Source organism: Heliangelus exortis, chromosome 5, assembly GCF_036169615.1.
Source record: "Heliangelus exortis chromosome 5, bHelExo1.hap1, whole genome shotgun sequence".
NCBI lineage: Eukaryota > Metazoa > Chordata > Aves > Apodiformes > Trochilidae > Heliangelus > Heliangelus exortis.
This window is the reverse complement of record NC_092426.1, coordinates 5,367,458-5,386,312: the sequence shown is the minus strand read 5'-3', so window position 1 is coordinate 5,386,312 and position 18,855 is coordinate 5,367,458. Positions and strand designations below refer to the sequence as shown.

Genomic DNA, 18,855 nt, shown 5'->3' with positions numbered 1-18,855 from the left:
GTGTTTAGCTCAGCACCTTTCTGGCTATACTTCAATTTCCAAAGATTTCTTGCTTAAAAATGTTGGAAGATAAAAGACACTCATTTTAGACACCCAGATTAGACAACTGCTTTGTTAATAGCACACAAACTCCTGCAGACTCCAGCCAAAATTCAAAGCCCCATCGAAGCAAGCACTGTAAAAAGGAACTGGAAGATCCAAGGAAGCTTCAGTCTATGTAGACACAAGTCAGGAGAAAGAAAGGCCCTTCTTCATTTTGTGTATCAATGAGATTCAGTAAGATTCAAATTTCTTGAAAGAGCAAGGCAAACAAGTCAAAATGAGAATTCCAACCAAACTACTTATGTTAGAAAAACTACACAGCAGCTATTCCAACAGAACTATGCACAGCAGTATGGTTTTGCCAGAAAGAAAGTCTGGGCAGAAAGGAAACAGAAAAGGACAATAAAAAAGAATTATTTTATAGTAAATCATGAAAACTGAATTACAGTTTTTTCCTAGTGTTTGTAATACCAAGAGTTCTGTCACTATCACCTATGTCATAAGATAATATTACCCCACTCCTGGACACCATGGGCCTACTCATGGGTACAAGTCACTAAAAGTCCCAAAACTGAACAGATCTAAACATATCAGATGCTCCAAGTAATAGCTAAAACCTCCACTCTTTAAATTTTTTTTTAAATCTCTTATTTACAACTTGAATCCCTAGCATCTTCTTTCACTGGTACTATTATCAACTGAACAGTACCTGCCATTAAAAAACAGTCGATTCATAGAGGAATGTTTTATTAGAGGCAGAAACACACTACTCCACTGCTCTGGCAGAAAGAAAACAAAGAACTGGACAAAAAGCATCTGCTTTTTTACCAAGTTCAGCTAAACTTAGTTAGAAAAATCAGGCAGAAGTGGATTCCTAGCCCATCCAGCCATTACCCAAATGAGGAAAGTGAAGTTCTTATGTAAAAAGCTTCTAGACCAGGATGACTTATTAGAATGACCAGGACTGTTCAGGTAGTTCAAAAGCCACTGGAATGAAGTCAAACCCTCCCAATTTGTCTTTGTCAGTGCTTTATCTGAAGTGTTAAACTAGGAAAAAGATACTGTGTGGAGAAAGGTTCCAATGGGATTATTCACTAAGACACCAACAAAGGGAGGCTTGAATAATAATTTAAAACTCAACAGAACAGCAAATGCATCAATTGAACCATTCCTGAAATACAAAAAACAATCACACTCAAACTCTCTCTCCCATCTCTGGTGATGAGTTCAGGAAACTGCCACTTTTTTTACAGTTAACATAATCTGTATCATCACCTGTGGTAAGGTGTAGGAAATCATAAAATCACACCACCCTTCTGTTAAACTAACAGATATCCTCACTAGCAGATATTAAAACAGTTATTTTGAAATTTAAGTGAATATAGTCCAATATACTTTTAGCCAAACTGAACACATGGCATCCTCACACCATCTCCTCTTTAATTTTTAGTCTGTGTCTGCAGTTGCTCACAAAGGTCACTGCTCTTTCTAAAAAAAAAAAAAATATATATATATATAAAAAAAAAAATTTAAGGCTTTTAAACTCCAGATTTCCCAACCTCAATAATAAACATCAGCCATCGACTCCTGATTTTTCGTATGATTAATTTATAAATGCAGAAACATAAAATCTAGGTGAAAATAGTTTAGACAGGTACTACTTGGGAGTAAAAGAAAAATAAACCATTTAGAGGAAATAGAACCAGTATGCATGCACTCATAATCATGTCTGCTTGAGGGTTCCAAAACTTCCTGTTTACCCAAGTACTCAATATTATGAATTAATTCAAAGTAAGACACATAAGCAATTTCCCAGGCCCTTCTTTTTACATGAAAATATTTGTGGGGTTCTAATTTCAGCAACATTACCACTATTCTGGGGAGGACATAGGAAAAGTGGCATACAGGAGATGTAAAACCTGATGACTACACATGGGAATAAAGTAGGAAATGTTCTGAAGTGTTCAGCTGTAACCTGGCTTTGCTTGCAAGGAAATGACATCAAAACTATGTCAGAATCCCATTAAGACCTGGAAGTCAAATCCTCAAAGCTTAGGAAAAGACAGAATCTGTTAATTTGTACACACACATTTTCACCATGCTATTTTGCCCTCACATCCTCAGCATTCGTATCTCATTAAAAGGATAGAGAATGACAGCTGGAATAAATCAGATTTTTCTCCCAAGACTACATATAAAATAGAAAAAAGAAAAGAAAAAAAACCCCAGACAACTGTTGTTTTAGCTTTTTATGCAGACAGTGACTCTGAGGATAGAAGGCCTTTCTCTGATTGCCATGTTTGATTCTATCACTATTTGCTCAGAGTTAACAGACTTGCCTATGCTGAAAAAGGCAGTGAGGTGCTTTCCTTAGCCCAAATCAGGGTTCACTGCAGTTCTAAATATTCTGGTCACTGAATGAGGATATCATCAAATTCACCTGTTCTTCAAAATATAAGCAGTGCTAATGTCAGCATTTCCTAAGCTTACAGGGTCTCATTCTGCAGCCTCAGAATGGTATTTCACAGAGAGAAGTACTAGATTTTTAAGAAGGGTTTGCCCAGTTGGTTACTGTAATTGATTGGGGAAATAAATTACTGAATGATAGAAACAGATTCTTTCCCTATGAAGAATTCCTACAGTTCAATACTAACCACTTGCTTGCCTATATTTTTCTGTACTCTGCATCCCTTTCCAAAGAATGGGTTTTACTTAACTTAGCAGACAGACAGAATTCCTTAAATTCATCTCCAACACAAAGAGCTTAAGCATAGTTTACACAGTTCTCATGGCTACTGCATTTCAACTTATTATAAGTAAAAAATACAATGGAATTTTATGCACGAATAGGTATGATATATGGTCAAGAAGAATAGAGACTACCATTCAAATCCCAGATCAGAAGTGCAGTTGGCAGTTAAAACAAATTGTACACAAGATACAGAAAGGCCTCCAAGTTACAGCTGAGACCCAAACATGAAAGCCCATTTCATCCTCCAGGTCACAATCCAGCAAGGCATGTAAGCATGAGAACACCACCATTCCAGTAGTCCCAAAGAATTCAGTTGCACGTGGTGAAACAATGTAAGCACAGTTAAGAGCTTTGCTTTATTTAAACTGCAGCTATCAGAATACAAGTCATGTTACATTTGAGTTTCTTAGGTTTGTAAACTATTCTCTTAGACTTTTGAGATCTTTTTATCTATTAAAATATACTTACCTGAGGTGAGAACTAAGATGTTAGTAAGAGAGGCTAATGTATTTCTTCCTCTATGTGTAAACTGTCAGCATTTCACTGCATTCCAATACTGAAACCTGATTAGCCAGTTTTGGTTTTCCTTTGTATCACTTCTGGATGCTCTTTTGCTAGTGTACTGCTATAAGGGCCACACTCTTGACAGTAAAAGTGTACTTTATGGGAACTGCTGCTATATGAAGCTTTTATTCTGTTGTTTTAGTCACATATAAACACCTTTTTTCTGTTGTCTGAGCAACTGTTTCATATATTTATAAACACTCAGTTTTGCAGACACTTCAGCAGCAAACTGAAATGTCCATTAGTTAATTTACTGGTAGGTGAAACAAACAAAACAAAAAAAAATGAACACCCAGGAAGACACAGGCTTGTCCAGTTTAAACACACAAAAAAGTTTTTAAAATTACAGTGAGACTTGGCAGATATGTCTAACTTAGTATGTGGTTTAACACAGAGCAGAGTTTAGCAGATAGAAATATGGAGAAGCAGACCTTACAGTACCAGTAACTACCCCTTATCCAGGAACAAAATTCCCTCTGCTCACTCCCAGGGCACCACACTTGATTCCTGCTCCTGCTCTGATTACAGTTTTCTTGGTCTATAAACATTACTCCTCGTCTTAAGATTTAAATTATTTACTCTAGCAATATTAAATCGTAATAAATCCTAAACTGCTCCTTCACAGAGAGCAGTAAGAGCAACATAAGAAAGCTACAAGGAGATGATTCCATCTCCACTGTGATGCACATCATGGCTCAAACACATTAATATTTCTTAAAGAATATTTTAATGCACTGGCTAATGGAATGTGTGTAAAATGCCATAAACCCCACATTTTATGTACATTCCTTGGATCTTCTCTATATTCTACCACCAGCAGCATTTTTTTCAGGGATTATGTAGTTTACACGGACTTTAAACTTTGGAATTATTTCAGTGAAGAGCACTGTAGTTAAGCATGTTTATATTTTAGAAAAGTTTATTTCTTACCCTAGTATTTTAACTGAAATTGGCATCACATGACTAAAGCGACAGTGATCAATGTAAGAATTCAAAACCAAAGAACTATTCAAAAAGCTTAATTTTCAAGCAAACAAATGAGACTACAGGTTGCATCAGTTAAAAACAGAGGACAGATCAACGTTTGAAAAAATGTAAAAGCAAAGTAAAATTTATGTGAAAAGTAAAAATTACCAAGGGCCACAAGCAATGGTAAGAATAAATGTTGCTTGGCTCAGGTGTAGCTATGCTAAGCTGCTATTATCTGGACTTCAAACACTGTTACTGTTAAAGTCTTTGAAATTAGTTGCATGTCTGCAGAGACAAAATGAATACAATTATTTTACAGTACTTTCCATTCTGAAGCTTGCTTATTCTGCATTATTCAATCACTTAATTCCAATGCAGTTCTGCTTAGCCAATTACGTAAAAACAACAAAAAAACAAAAAAACCCCACTTTAACATCAGACCAGACTTGAGCACGTAAAAACTAAGTCAATAATAATATCAATATTTAGTAATAAATACGTTACTGTTAAATGACTTATATTCAGGTCATCTTGTGCAAGCAGCTGCTTTATATTCCCTAGTTCCACTAAAAAGGAAAAGTGCAATAAGATCTCTTATTGACAGCTGCATTCAAAAACACACCAGTTACATAAGTTTGCAAATTATACCGTGCCAGAGTTAAATATCTAAGCATTTTAACAACAGTTCTTAAAATGCTATCTCAGCAAGAGTGACTCAACTTCACGGCATAAGCTGCACTCCAGATAAGAAGCAACTAGCTGGATTTTATAGAGAAAACTTTTTTGTATTCTGCTTTAATTTAATTTGCACTAAGTGAGTTCTGCCTGTTTAGACCTGCAAGCTTCCCCAGTCATTTGGCATTTCCATCTCTCCTCCTCAGTTTCAACAAATGCACCTCATGCTTGCCTATAGACAGTAAAGTAAATACTTGGAAAACAGGTATAGTTTTCTACTGTACCTCAAGGGGAGAGATTTACCAGACAACCACCAACCAAAGGACTAAACCCATAAACCAGAGCTAGGTTGTATCCATATACAAGAAAAACATGGCTATTCCAGAGGAACCTTTCAGTACAGATCTGCTCTCTCCAGTACAAGCTGCATTTATCAGAGGGTTTGATCAGATAGTTATGTCTGTGAAGAAAACATTAATAACTGGCACCATGCATCAGCAAATCTTTTACTCTTAGCTCAGTATGATATACAAAAAGACCTAGAAAGGCCTGGAAGAGTCAACTTTAGTAGCATCTGTTCCTACCCAAGAAAAAAACAGTGATACACCTATCCAAACTGATTTCCCTTAACACCCTTCCTTTGATTACTACCTTGACTGGATACATAAAATGTGAAACTTCCCTAACCCGCGTTTTTGCTTTTCACTCCCCCCCGCCCCCTTCCCTGTCTGTTATTCATAGAAAAACTATGAATAGTAACAGAAGGGAAGCTATCAGAGAAGAAATGGGGGTGGAACTTGCACAAATCTTGGTCATTTAGGAATTCACACAAGGTCCAGAGTACAAGCAGCCGTCTTCTTTGATTTCACTATTGCTTCACAAATCGTGCTTCAGCCACCTAACCACTGAGAAAGGACATGTAAAAAGGCTCAGGAAAGTGCTAAAGGGGACCATAGCTGAAAAGTTATTTCCTAGAATCACAAGAGTCAGAAGTTCTACTTTATAAAATGAACTTCAGAACCTAAGGAAAAAATATTGCTTATCCTGAAACCTACTGCTCTCAGGATCTAAAACTGCCTTCGGTCTTAAAAACAAAACAAAACCAACCAACCAAAAAAAAAAAAACAACCCCAAAACCCCACCTCTTTATATGACATAGAGGACTTTAAGCCTTAAGGTTACCACACCACAGGCCATCTGAATGACTTGTACCTTCTCATTTGAAAAAAAGTACAACTTCCAGTTGAACAATTAGTTCCTCACAAAGATTACTGTAAACGCAAATGTTAGTTCTGCAACAACAAAATTTTGCCATACATATGGCAACACCTAAATATTTTAGTTGTACTAAATACCAACGAATACCTCCCCAACAGATACTCCTGAAACTATTAACCAGCAGCCAGTCTTAAAGCTGTATCATACCTACTATAACACAAGTTAACGTAATGAAATGAACCTATGGCATTTAACGTACAAGCCAAACCATCGAGTACATCACTTAGCAAACTTTAAGGAGAGCGTTTTCTTCCATCCACTTTTAACATGCACTCTATGACAGATCACAGATCATCAGCATAACCTTTGCTCATGACATCGTTTTCAAAGGCAGCGAAATCTCTCTCAAAACTTTAAACGTTTGAAAGGCGTTGGCGAGGGAAAACCGCCCGCTGCGTAATAATGTCACTATGTGGGGAGTGCTTGATGCTCCGACCCTCGCTAGGGTGGGGTGGCTTTATAAATAGATGCGGTTTTTGCCTTTTTCTTTTCTTTTTTTTTTTCCCCCAGTGTCGTGCCCCCAAGCGCTTGGGTGTCGATGGGAGAGGAGGTTGTTTATAGCCATTATTAAATGAACTCCGAATCGGCCAAGAAAAGGACGGGAGGTATGGGAAAAGGGGAGGAGGGGGAAAGCTGCTGCTACCTGAGACAGGCCCAGCACCCTCTGTTCACCCTCCTCCTCCCTTTCTCAGACCATGCCCAGCCCCAAGGGGGTGCCCTGCCACCCCCCCCCACCCTCTTGTGAATGCCCCTGCAATGCAGGGACTGAGCGGCGGAGCCCCGCGCCCGGGCCCGCTTCAGCCCCCGGGGTGGTGGCGGGTGGGAGGGGGGGTGGCTCCAAGCAGCAGCATCCCCAGCAGGCTCGCACCCGCGCCGCCCCCCTTCCCCCTTCTCATCTCCCTCCCTCTCGCCGCCCAGCCCCGGTACCAGCTGCTGCTGCCGGGGATGGCGCCTGGATCCTCACCCGGGCCACAGAAGAGACGACCCCCCCCTCTTCGCTCCCCCCCCCCCACCCCCTACCCCAAGGGCCCTCCCCCTTTCCCGCAGAGCCGAGAGGGAGAGCAGCCCACACGCAGGGCCACCCCCGCTTGTTTACAGGCCCCGGGGCCCAGGCGGCGCCGAACGCGGCCCTCCAGCGCCCCGGCATAGCCCGGCCCCGCCGCCACCCCCTCACCCCGCCTCAGCCCGGCCCGCCCGAGGCCCCGCACTGCGCAGCGTCACTTACCCCCCGGCCGCGGCGGACGGCGCCGGTTGTGGCGGTTAGGGCCGCGCTCTCGAAGGTGCGTGGGGGGCAGAGAGGCCGGGGGCAGGCGGGGACGTCCGCGGTGGGGCCGGCGGCGGGCGGGCCGGCCGGGGGAGAAGGGGAAGGAGGGGGGAGGAGGAGGAGGGGAGGGGGGGGGAGGGGGGCACCCGGCTGGCGGCCTCGCCTCAGTTCATTCACAGACGGCGGCTGGAGAAGGCGGCTCTCTGCCCAGGGGGAGCCCAGCGCTCATCTCGCCTCCGCTCCTCGCTCGCCGCCGCTGCTGCTCGGCCGCCGCCGTCCCCCCCCCCCCCCTCCCTCCTTCCCGACCCCCTCCCGCCTGAGCTCCGCGCCCACTCGCGCAGCGCCGCGGAGCGCCGGCCGCCTCCCCCCCCTCCTCTCCCGCAGGCACACACACGCACACACGCACTGCGCCGCTGCCGCCGCCTCCTTCCCTTCTGCGCAGGCGCGCCGCGCGCCTGCCGCCGCTCCCCTCCCCCCCGCCGCGGGAGCGCGCACGCACGGGCCCTTTCCCTCCTTCCCGGGATCTGGGAGAGGGGTGTGGGGTGTGGAAAGGAAGGGGCACGAGGGACAGCGGGAGAGCCGCCCCCCCCTCGTTCCGGTAATTAAACCCAAAACGCCACAAACGGCCGCGTTTTTCAGGGCTTAAAAACCCGCCTCTGGCGTAACGGGCAGGAGACCCGGATGTCGGGACCGGGAGAGCTGCAAAGGCGGGGCTGAGGGGGAGAGAGCGGCGCCCTTAGCGCTATGACGTCACCCCAAGGACCTGCGCCTCACTGAGCATGCGCGGAGAGGGAGGAGGGGTAGGGGGGGAAGGAGGGTGTTGCGGGATGACGTCATCGGCACCGCCCCCTGCCCTGAGGGGAGAAATCGGGGCGGGCTCGGGGTTCTCTTCGCTGCTCACCTCAGGCTGTGGGAGTGGGGATAAGGAGGAGGCTGCGGCTTTTTGGGGGTTCGGTGGGGTGTCTCGTCTCCCTGAGGAGACGAACGGGTTGGAAAGCTGCGCATGCTGCTCTCAGGGGGGAACGGGCCGAGGAAAGTCCCTCCCGCCTCCCTCCTCTGGTGTCCCGCTGCCCAGAGCCGCGGGCAGGTGCTGGGATATCCTCTGAGCCGCCTAAACCAGAGCCCTGCAGGCCGCCCTGCTGAAAGCACAACTGCCGGCAAAATCAGCAGCGGATTAGCAGTAATGAACGCATAATGGGTTTAATAATCCCATGATTTTCGGCTGCCCTTTGATGAAGGCTGGCCTGTTGACAAGAAGGATGGGGAACGACCCCCCCGCCTGTCTGCAGGGAACAAATTCAGAGGACAAACCTTTTATTTATTTATTTATTTATTTATTTATTTTATTTATTGTTGGTTTTTTTTTTCTCCTAATACGAAGGAGGTGAATGTGGGGCAGGATGCAGGAGGCTGAGGTGGGAGCAGGGCCTGGTTGGGAGAAGGGTAACTCGTGGAGGGCTGTGGCTCATTCCAGCAGGCCAGGGTTAAACCCCGGGCCTGGGAATTTTATTTTGGAAGGTGGAGTGGGTGCTAGAAGCTGTGCTTATGAAAAGGAAGCATTAGGGATGCATAGGAGTTGTGAGAATGTGAAGAAAGAATTGAGTACAGAGGGGAGAGATAGCAAAGAGGGCCGGGGAAGGGTGAAGTGGGTACTTAGCTGAAGAATCGGGAAGGTTGTCTGCTTTAAATAGTTCCATCGTTAACAGCAATCAGAGCAAAGAGCCATATGTTAAGGTTTCTCTAAGCTGAATGTTTGGAAAGCCCTGAAATTGCTGGTTATATTCCTCTCGCCACTGTAGATAGCAATCAGCACAGCTTCGACCCGAGTGTGCCAACGGCTGAAGGGAGTTAATTGAGGGCTTTTTGCCCAGGTAAGACCTACAAAAACAGCAAAGCTTTACCCAGAGATAGCTGGAAAAGCTGTTAACAAATACAACAAAACCCCATCGTTGTCGGGCTTTCCTGGAATAGATAAACTGACTGTTTCTGTGTGATTACAAAATCTCCAGTTTCCATTGCTGACTGTGACTGACTGGCATGTTCATCCTAATCGTGTTTGTTAGCATGATACTGAACACCACTCAGGAGTGCTCGGTGTTGTGGGAACTGTTTCAGGCCTTGAATTGATAGTTAAATGCAGCAAAATGTGTTAGTGAAAACAAGCCCTCGGGGAAATTTAAATGCAAACTATTCTGAAAATATGTTGGGGGATGGGGAGCAGAGTATGTGCAGTGTATTTCACAGTGAACTGGAGATTATGGAAGGTCAGGGAGTAATGCCCATAATCTTCATGAATGCAATTTTGGATTTCCTCTTGGTATCCAAAGACCATTAATGTAAATTTTGATGTAGTTCAGATTTATAAAACCGCTTTTTAAATTTCCCTTAATTTTTCTTCCTAAAAAACTTCTACAATGTAGAGACAAGGCAGACAATAATCAGAATTGTTCCTGCAGGTATGTGCCATGCTTTCACCTCTGCATTTAGGCATAAATTTAGTTTTTCACCCTCTTTTTCCACTTCAAAAAGCCTTCCTTAAAATTTTGAATTACATACAATCCTGGACTTCATTTAGCTTCTATTTAGTATTCCAGCTGGGGTTTTTGTGGGGGGTTTTGTTCTTGTTTTTGCTGCTTGTTTCTTTTTTTAAAATAAAAGTGAATTAAAACATAGGTCAGCATTTTTTTTTGTGATGCCCTAGTTTTAAGCTGCAAGAATGTCATGACAGCAGAGAGTTTGCTGCAGTAATTTTCTATTTATATATTTTTCCTGGGAAACTGAATGGGGCCAAATTACCACAGTTATTTTCTCAAAGTGTAACTTTTATTTAGTTTGCTAGTTTTGCCTGGCCAGTTTTGCTGACAATAGTAATAAATATTTATATGAAATTCAGGCACAACGTTTGATGAGGATGAACAGCTGTGCATCACTGTGCCTTGATGATGTTATCTCTGTAGCTGAAGGGACTACATCTCCCAGCATACAACTCTCTTTATTTTTCCTTTAGCTGTAGGTCAGGATGGGCTAGAGCTGGTTGGGATCTGTAGTCCTTGGAGTCATGAGCACCATAAAGAGGCACTAAGGAGCACCTTTGCCAAACTCTTCCAGTGCTGCTTAGTGAGCCATAAGTGAATTACTGAGAAGAACCATATTTCACTGTTTTAATTTCTGTTAGCATAATACAGCCTATTTAAAATGATGTGCTATTCAGCAGGATATTTTTAGAGTTGTTTTTTTATTATTATTATTTTCTGCTTCCTGTTACAGCTTTGAAAAAGGATTTAGAAGGATGGCATATCCCATTCTTTTTTAAAAAAAAAAAAAAAAAAGTGGATCTCAATAAACAGATATTTACCACCTAAGCACAGCTGGTTATTGCAGGCAGGAGGATGATTTTGTCCAGGGTATTCATGGAAACTGTCAATTTAGAAAATTCCACACTGCCTGATGAAGCTGTTCCCAATGACATCATTTCCCATAAAAAGAGAACACGGGGCTGCAGTTGCTGCTGGGATCACACCACAGTTAAGCTGCATTTTGGAATCACTTTCCATCTCCATGGATGGCCATGTTCTGTACCAGTCTGTTGTAATCCTCTGTGTTGCTATTGCCCAATGCCCCTTTTAACTCTTTCAGTTTTAGTACCAGCTGGTTAAACCTGCTTGCTCTTGTAAGGTATATCATGAACTAGCAGAATTTTCTGTATATACTTCAAGGAAGGGACAAATATTAACAGCTATGTTGCATTATTTCAATTTCTTGACCCCTCTGTGAAAGAGCTGGCATTCTTTCAGTGTCTCATGTGCAATTTTTTTCAAAAGGTCAGAAAAAGCAGAGCCTTTTGGTTTCAGCTTCCACTCCTTACCATCCCTGCCACAACTATTTGACATAGATGGGAAATAATATATTGAAGCAATGTATTTGAAGTTATTCTGCAGCTTAAAAAGGTGGTAGACTGTGGGTTGCTTTTTTTGTTTGGAGTAGGATTTGTATCACCTAATAACAGTCATCTAAATATTAGACTTATAATCAAGCTGTTGTCCAGGCATCCTGGTTCAGCAGCAAGAGACAAACATTGGGTGATCATTGCTCCTGTGTTTACATTGGTCTCTAAAGCAGGTTGGGTGACTTGCCAGCTGAAGATGAATTTTTCTCTCCTGTAGCTCCTGTGACTACAGAAGAAGCTGAAGTGACCACCTAGACTAGACTCTTAATTTTAAGATTGCTAAAATGAATCAATTACCTGTGATTGCCAGGAAGCTGAACAGGAGCCAACAGTGTGCCCAGGTGGCCAAGAAGGCCAATGGCATCCTGGGCTGGCTCAGGAACAGCGTGGCCAGCAGGTCCAGGGAAGGGATTCTGCCCCTGTGCTCAGCCCTGGGGAGGCCACAGCTTGAGTCCTGTGTCCAGTTCTGGGCCCCTCAGCTCAGGAAGGAGATTGAGGTGCTGGAGCAGGTCCAGAGAAGAGCAAGGAGGCTGGGAAGGGATCCAGCACAAGTCCTGTGAGGAAGGGCTGAGGGAGCTGGGGGTGTTGAGGCTGGAGAAGAGGAGGCTCAGGGGAGACCTCATCACTCTCTCCAACTCCCTGAAAGGAGGTTGGAGCCAGGGGGGGTTGGGCTCTTTTCCCAGGCAACTCTCAGCAAGACAAGAGGGCACAAGAGGTCTCAAGTTGTGCCAGGGGAGGTTTAGGTTGGACATTAGAAAGAATTTCTTTCTGGAGAGGATGATCAGCCATTGGAATGGGCTGCCCAGGGAAGGGGTGGATTCTCCATCCCTGGAGATATTTCAAAAGAGCCTGGATGTGGCACTCAGTGCCATGGGCTGGGAACTGCAGTGGGAGTGGATCAAGGGTTGGACTTGATGATCTCTGAGGTCCCTTCCAGCCCAGCCAATTCTATGATTCTATGATGCTTAGAGGTTATCTAATAGACATCTTCATGGTACTGATACGTGTGGCCTGTAATAGTGTGATCATTATCTTGGCAGAACTTTATACTTGGCTTGTGAAGTACTGATGCCCTGCCTCATCTCCTCCAGTGGGCTGCACCTATTTTTGGAATTTAGAAGCCAGCTGGATGACTATGCTGCAGGCTTTATGTCTTCTTGGTACTATTCCTGCAACACCCTGCTGTGATGACATCTGTAGGTGTCTGCTCAGCCAGCTGTGCCAGGAGGAACTCCAGAAAATGCCAGTGCTGGAGCTGTGATTAATAGTCACCTGATGCTTAAAATCACCCAAAGTGCACAACTAGGGTGTGTCCTGTATCCAGATTAGATATATCTGAAAGATGTCACAATGACTTTGGATTTTTGAAGAACATGGTGTACCAGCATCCTACGTCCTTGAAATACAGCATGTTCTTCAAAAATCCAAAATCATTTTAGCTTTCTACTAGAATCTTCAAAAGTGCTACACAAACTGCCACACTTTGCCCCCTCTGAGAGGAGAGTTATGCTCTCCTGGCAGCTCTTTAGAGCAACATTCAACCAGGACATTTGTTAAAAACCAAATGCTGGTCATTTTCAATCTACAAAATCAGGTACAAAGTCATCAGGGCAGCACAATGTGCTTTTCTTATTCTACTGTAAGAGACAGAAAGCAATGCTCAGTCATGAGTTTTATTTTTCCAGTGAGAATTAGCTGATGTAAGTAACCTGCAATTTGGGAAAATCAGCAAAAGCAAAGTACAGCAAAGACCTAAATATCAATAGAGGGAAAATCCTTTTATACTGAGAATTAAGATACAGCTTTATTTTAGAATATTGTGATTACTTTTGTCTCTCCATTTTTCTACTACTGTTTTTGTTTGTTTGTTTTGGGTTCTCTTATTTGGTTTTTGTTTGGTTTTGTATGTGAAAAGCAAGGTGTCTCCCAATTTCTTCAAAAGTCCAAAGTAGGATGACAAAAATTCAGGCAGCTCAGGAAGCAAAATTCAATTTGTCAGAATTCTTGGAGCTCATCTGAAAATCACCTGATTTCACATGGTGTCTGTAGCAGAGCTGGTAGCCAGAAAAACTTGCTTTTCATGTGGAAAAAAAAATGGAAAAACAAACAAACAAACAAAACAACAAAACAAAAACCAAACAAAATATCTATATAGGCTGTATGCATTTTACAGAAAATGAAAGGGAAAAAAATAACCATTTAACTATTCTTTTTTTTTTTTTTTTCTCCCTTTAGAATCTCAGCTGCCTCAGTGTTTTAAATGGAAAAGTCTCACTATCAAGACTATCCCAAACCTTTTACATAAAACAGGAGGGACACAACAGATGTCTGTGACATTTGAAGAAGTGCTTCGTGGCATGTCAGGGTATGCCAATTAATTTTGTCCCCTGTGCTATCTACCAGACTCCTGGTGGTACGATGTGAACGGTCCCACTGGGACCATCTGCATCAATCTTCAGCGTAGAAACCATGAATCAGCTTAAAGCTACATTAGTAGCAAATTTAAGTTGAAGTATTCTAAAGGCTGGGTCACATTCACACAGGATGGGGGACTCCAGCACAGATAACACCTTACAACGACTTTCTGTCTGATTGCTCAAAGCTTAGTTTTCCTGACAAGATCTTCTTTTGTCATAAGAGAAGCTGTGAAGAAGGGAACAAACCGAATATTTTATCAGCTTGCCTTACTATTAGATGGTTCTTCTGTTTTAAAAATTCAAGGGTATATTTAAGTTGCTGTTTGCTATTAGTAGTCTGTGCATGAAGGGCTGTATCCTCACTGCTGTCAGTGACAAAGGTTCCATTGACCTCAGAGTTGCAGGATCAAACCCTCAGTCATTAGCATGTTGTAAAAACGGCTGCTAGCCCAGCCAATTTTTAATGGGCCTGCCTACAATTGTCAGTTGTTTAACCTAAAAATTAGCTTAGCAGTCACTGCTAAAATTACATGTCCGACAGTGGATGCATAAGAATACTTCATACTGAGTCATCAAGAGTCTTATGATGCTCTTAGAGTTTTATAATTATTAACATTCAAACAAAAGATTCTGAAATTCAATAAGGACTGGAGCTTCCAGATGTGAAGGAGGTTTGTTCTCACCAGAGGACAAGACTTATATTCTCTAAACTCTTTTTTCTGTGTTACTTTTTGTTACTTTTTGTGTAGTGCTTTTCTTCTTTACATAGCCAGATCCAGTTACCCTCTTTGTACGACCAAACACAACTTACGTTTTGCTACATTCATTCATATAAATTTGTTCAATCAGTTGTCTCTTAACAAGCCTTTTATCAGGAACACAGCTGAGGAGAATTTTTTAGTGTTAGTTACATTAAACTAAAAGCAACATATCAGAATCCAGTGGCCAAGGTGTGGAGATAATTGTCACCTGAGCATTTCTTAGTATTTTGCAAAGTAGGTTTTACTCAGTACTGAGAACTCTGGAGAGTGCAAGATTAAAAGGGTGGGTAACCCTGTTCTGGAGCTGGATTTTGCCACTTGGGCCTTTTTTAGTTGACAGCATAACTGAAGTTTAAATTTAGTCTCATGACAGAGGTGCTGATGTGGTATGTAAGAAGTCATTGTTTCATGTTTGCTGGCAGAAGGAACATGATAAAAATGGATCACAAGCTACATGTGAGGCTTTCCCTAGGAAAGCAAAACAAGTAATAATTTTGATTGTTAGCATATTTATCACAACCCTCCCCCCCAGAGGTGTTGTGTTTCTTTGGAGATGGTGCAGAACAAAATCTTAGCAAAGCAATACAGGCCAGTGTGAAAAGAAACTGCTTGTGCAGTTCAAGATCAGAGTTTCAAGAGGAAGAACCCATCAGAGAAGAAAAATCTCATGTAGCATAAGATCTGTCATAGAATGTTTAAGTGCAAGTAAAGTGATACAGATCAATACAGAACATGTATGCTACTTGCAGACAATCCTAGTCTCCACCCTAAACATAAAGACATCCTTTCCTCTCAGGAAATTTCCATCAATCCAATGGATTAGGAGTCCATTCTACTTCTACTACTACTTCTACTACTTCTTCAGAGATCTGGGAATGTGATTTAAGGATTTTAAATCTTTGTTTTCTTGCTTCTTTTCACTCATTGTAGCACATCACTCATGTATTTATTAGGCTAAAGCTATGTTTCCATTATATTTGTGTGTGTACATTATGTTTTTTAAAACACCTTTTTTTGTTGTTTTTTTTGTTTTTTAACCTTTATAGGAATAATCAAAATAACAGGTACTTGACATTTATCTTGTCATATTCTAATTACTCCCTTGTGTTACTTCACTCTGTTTTATGTTAAAAAATAATAATACAAGAGACAAGATAAGGAAGAGGAAAAAACCTTGTCTTACAAAGATGAGAAAACCAAGGAAGTGATAAAGGGATGTTAATTCACAGCAGCCTGCTGAAAATGGGATTGGGATCATTAACTCACTCTACAGAGGTCACAAGTTTTCCATTCTATGGCATAAATTTCAATTAATGTAGACAGTGTCTCAACATGAAAGTAGCAGTTGACCTGAGTTGACCCCAAGTTACATGAGAGGCTCATTACTGATAGCAGTTAGCAATCAGGGATTTTCCTCCAAGTGCAAACTGAGAAGTAGAGTTAGAGACCTTCTGCAAACACTTCATTCTGCCCCTGACTCTCTTAAGTAGAGTGTTTCAGTACCCAGAGATCTCAGTTGTGGGCTGTTTGGATGCCACAAAAGCAACTTACTGAGAAACACAGGGGGAAAAAACTTCACCACCCTGATGCAATTTCTAATGCTGTCTGCAAAAATGAAGTTTAGCATCTTTTCTGAACAAAAATACTAAAATGACTGATCTGATCCAATGCCTTTCAAGTTAAATTCAAGATCTCCACTGACTTCAGTGAGTCTGGATTGAGTTTAAATTACTTTTTTTGCTTGGGGAAGCATTAGTACTGTCAAAATTACTTTTGTCAGTTTAATCTGGATTAATGGTACTGTAGTCATCTATCATAAAATCACAGAATAATTTGAGTTTGAAGGGGCTTCTGAAGGTCACCTAGTTCAACCCCTGGTCAAAACAGGTCCAAAGAGATGGGGTTGCTCAGGTCTTTGTCCAGTTGAGTTTTAGATATCTTTGAGGAGAGAAATTCCACCTCTTTGAGCACCTGTTCCCATGTTTCTAAACAGGATTTCCTGTGTTGCAATTTGTGTCACTTCTTACCACAACAGATCTCTGAAAAGATCTGCAGTTGAAGACAGCCATTAAGTCTCCCCTTATCATTGTCTTCTTCCAGCTGGACAAAGAAGGTTTTCTAAGTCTGTCCTCATCCTGGTGGCCCTCCACTACACTTCCTCCACTACACTGAAGAATTTACCCAGGAAAGGTAACAAGATGCTGCTTATGTAGCTCTGATTTAAATACTCGAGGCTACTATCTTGCCTTTCTTTCTTTCTTTCTTTCTTTCTTTCTTTCTTTCTTTCTTTCTTTCTTTCTTTCTTTCTTTCTTTCTTTCTTTCTTTCTTTCTTTCTTTCTTTCTTTCTTTCTTTCTTTCTTTCTTTCTTTCTTTCTTTCTTTCTTTCTTTCTTTCTTTCTTTCTTTCTTTCTTTCTTTCTTTCTTTCTTTCTTTCTTTCTTTCTTTCTTTCTCTCTTTCTCTCTTTCTCTCTTTCTCTCTTTCTCTCTTTCTCTCTTTCTCTCTTTCTCTCTTCTCTCTCTTTCTCTCTTTCTCTCTCTTTCTCTCTTTCTCTCTTTCTCTCTTTCTCTCTTTCTCTCTTTCTCTCTTTCTCTCTTTCTCTCTTTCTCTCTTTCTCTCTTTCTCTCTTTCTCTCTTTCTCTCTTTCTCTCTTTCTCTCTTTCTCTCTTTCTCTCTTTCTCTCTTTCTCTCTTTCTCTCTCTTCTCTCTTTCTCTCTTTCTCTCTTTCTCTCTTTCTCTCTTTCTCTCTTTCTCTCTTTCTCTCTTTCTCTTTCTCTCTTTCTCTCTTTCTTTCTCTCTTTCTCTTCTCTTCTCTCTTCTCTCTCTCCTTCTTTCCTCTCTCTCTCTCTCTTCTTTCCTTCTTTCCTTCTTTCCTTCTTTCCTTCTTTCCTTCTTTCCTTCTTTCCTTCTTTCCTTCTTTCCTTCTTTCCTTCTTTCCTTCTTTCCTTCTTTCCTTCTTTCCTTCTTTCCTTCTTTCCTTCTTTCCTTCTTTCCTTCTTTCCTTCTTTCCTTCTTTCCTTCTTTCTTTCCTTCTTTCTTTCCTTCTTTCTTTCCTTCTTTCTTTCCTTCTTTCTTTCCTTCTTTCTTTCCTTCTTTCTTTCCTTCTTTCTTTCCTTCTTTCTTTCCTTCTTTCTTTCCTTCTTTCTTTCCTTCTTTCTTTCCTTCTTTCTTTCCTTCTTTCTTTCCTTCTTTCTTTCCTTCTTCCTTTCCTTCTTCCTTTCCTTCTTCCTTTCCTTCTTCCTTTCCTTCTTCCTTTCCTTCTTCCTTTCCTTCTTCCTTCTTCCTTCTTCCTTTCCTTCTTCCTTTCCTTCTTCCTTTCTTTCCTTCTTTCTTTCCTTCTTTCTTTCCTTTCTTTCCTTCTTCCTTTCTTTCCTTTCTTTCCTTCTTTCTTTCCTTCTTTCTTTCCTTCTTCCTTTCCTTCTTCCTTTCCTTCTTCCTTTCCTTCTTCCTTTCTTTCCTTCTTTCTTTCCTTCTTCCTTTCCTTCTTCCTTTCCTTCTTCCTTTCCTTCTTCCTTTCCTTCTTCTTTCTTTCTTTCTTTCCTTTCTTTCCTTTCTTTCCTTTTTTTTTTTTTTTTTTTTTTAATATAAAATACTTCTTAACATCATTTAAAAACTCAGCTATTCCAAATAAAACATTACTGTTTTTTTGTGACTCTTCTGAACCTCTTTGGGTCGACACCTGTGCTACCATACACAGAAAGCTGATGCCAGTTGCTTGAATTGAGGTTTCATGTCAAGTAAAAGTTGAGTTCAGAAAGTAGAATATGTGAAATGCCCATCAGAACACGTACACATCTTGGATTTTTGTTCCTGTAGATTTAAAGGATAATTAAGCATTCTTGTAGCATACTATCCTGTACACTTCAGAAGCTGAACAGGGCCATCTTCCAGACAGACCCATATCTGTTTGAGCCTCAGCAGTGCAGGAAACCTTTTTAGATGTTGGCAGTAGTTAGGGCAGTCCTAGAGTTACTTTTTCTTGGGTTTGGTTACCAGAAAGGGACTGTTGGAGTACCAGGTACATCAAATTTACCCTCTCTCAACAGCAGCATATTCTTCAGTTGATTAAAAAAGCACTATGCTCTACTTCTCTGACATCCAGGGATTTTCCCAGATGAATAATTAGATCAGCTCTCTGTTTATTGTGTTGCTGGAATGGAAGCCTATATTTAGCCACTGTATCTCCTT

At 41.7% G+C, this 18,855-nt stretch overlaps 1 protein-coding gene across 3 annotated transcripts in view; it reads right to left on the bottom strand.

The window, feature by feature from the left end:
* The window catches only part of PPM1A (protein phosphatase, Mg2+/Mn2+ dependent 1A), a 29,220-nt gene extending 21,581 nt beyond the window's left edge, over positions 1-7,639 (bottom strand). For 2 of the 3 annotated variants that reach the window (XM_071745284.1, XM_071745287.1), the window contains exon 1: positions 7,506-7,639. The gene's annotated coding sequence lies outside the window, so the exon portion shown is untranslated. Of the gene's footprint in view, positions 1-7,300; positions 7,426-7,505 lie in introns of those variants that run through there. The other variant, XM_071745285.1, reaches the window with a different exon arrangement.
* Positions 7,640-18,855: the final 11,216 nt, after the last annotated feature.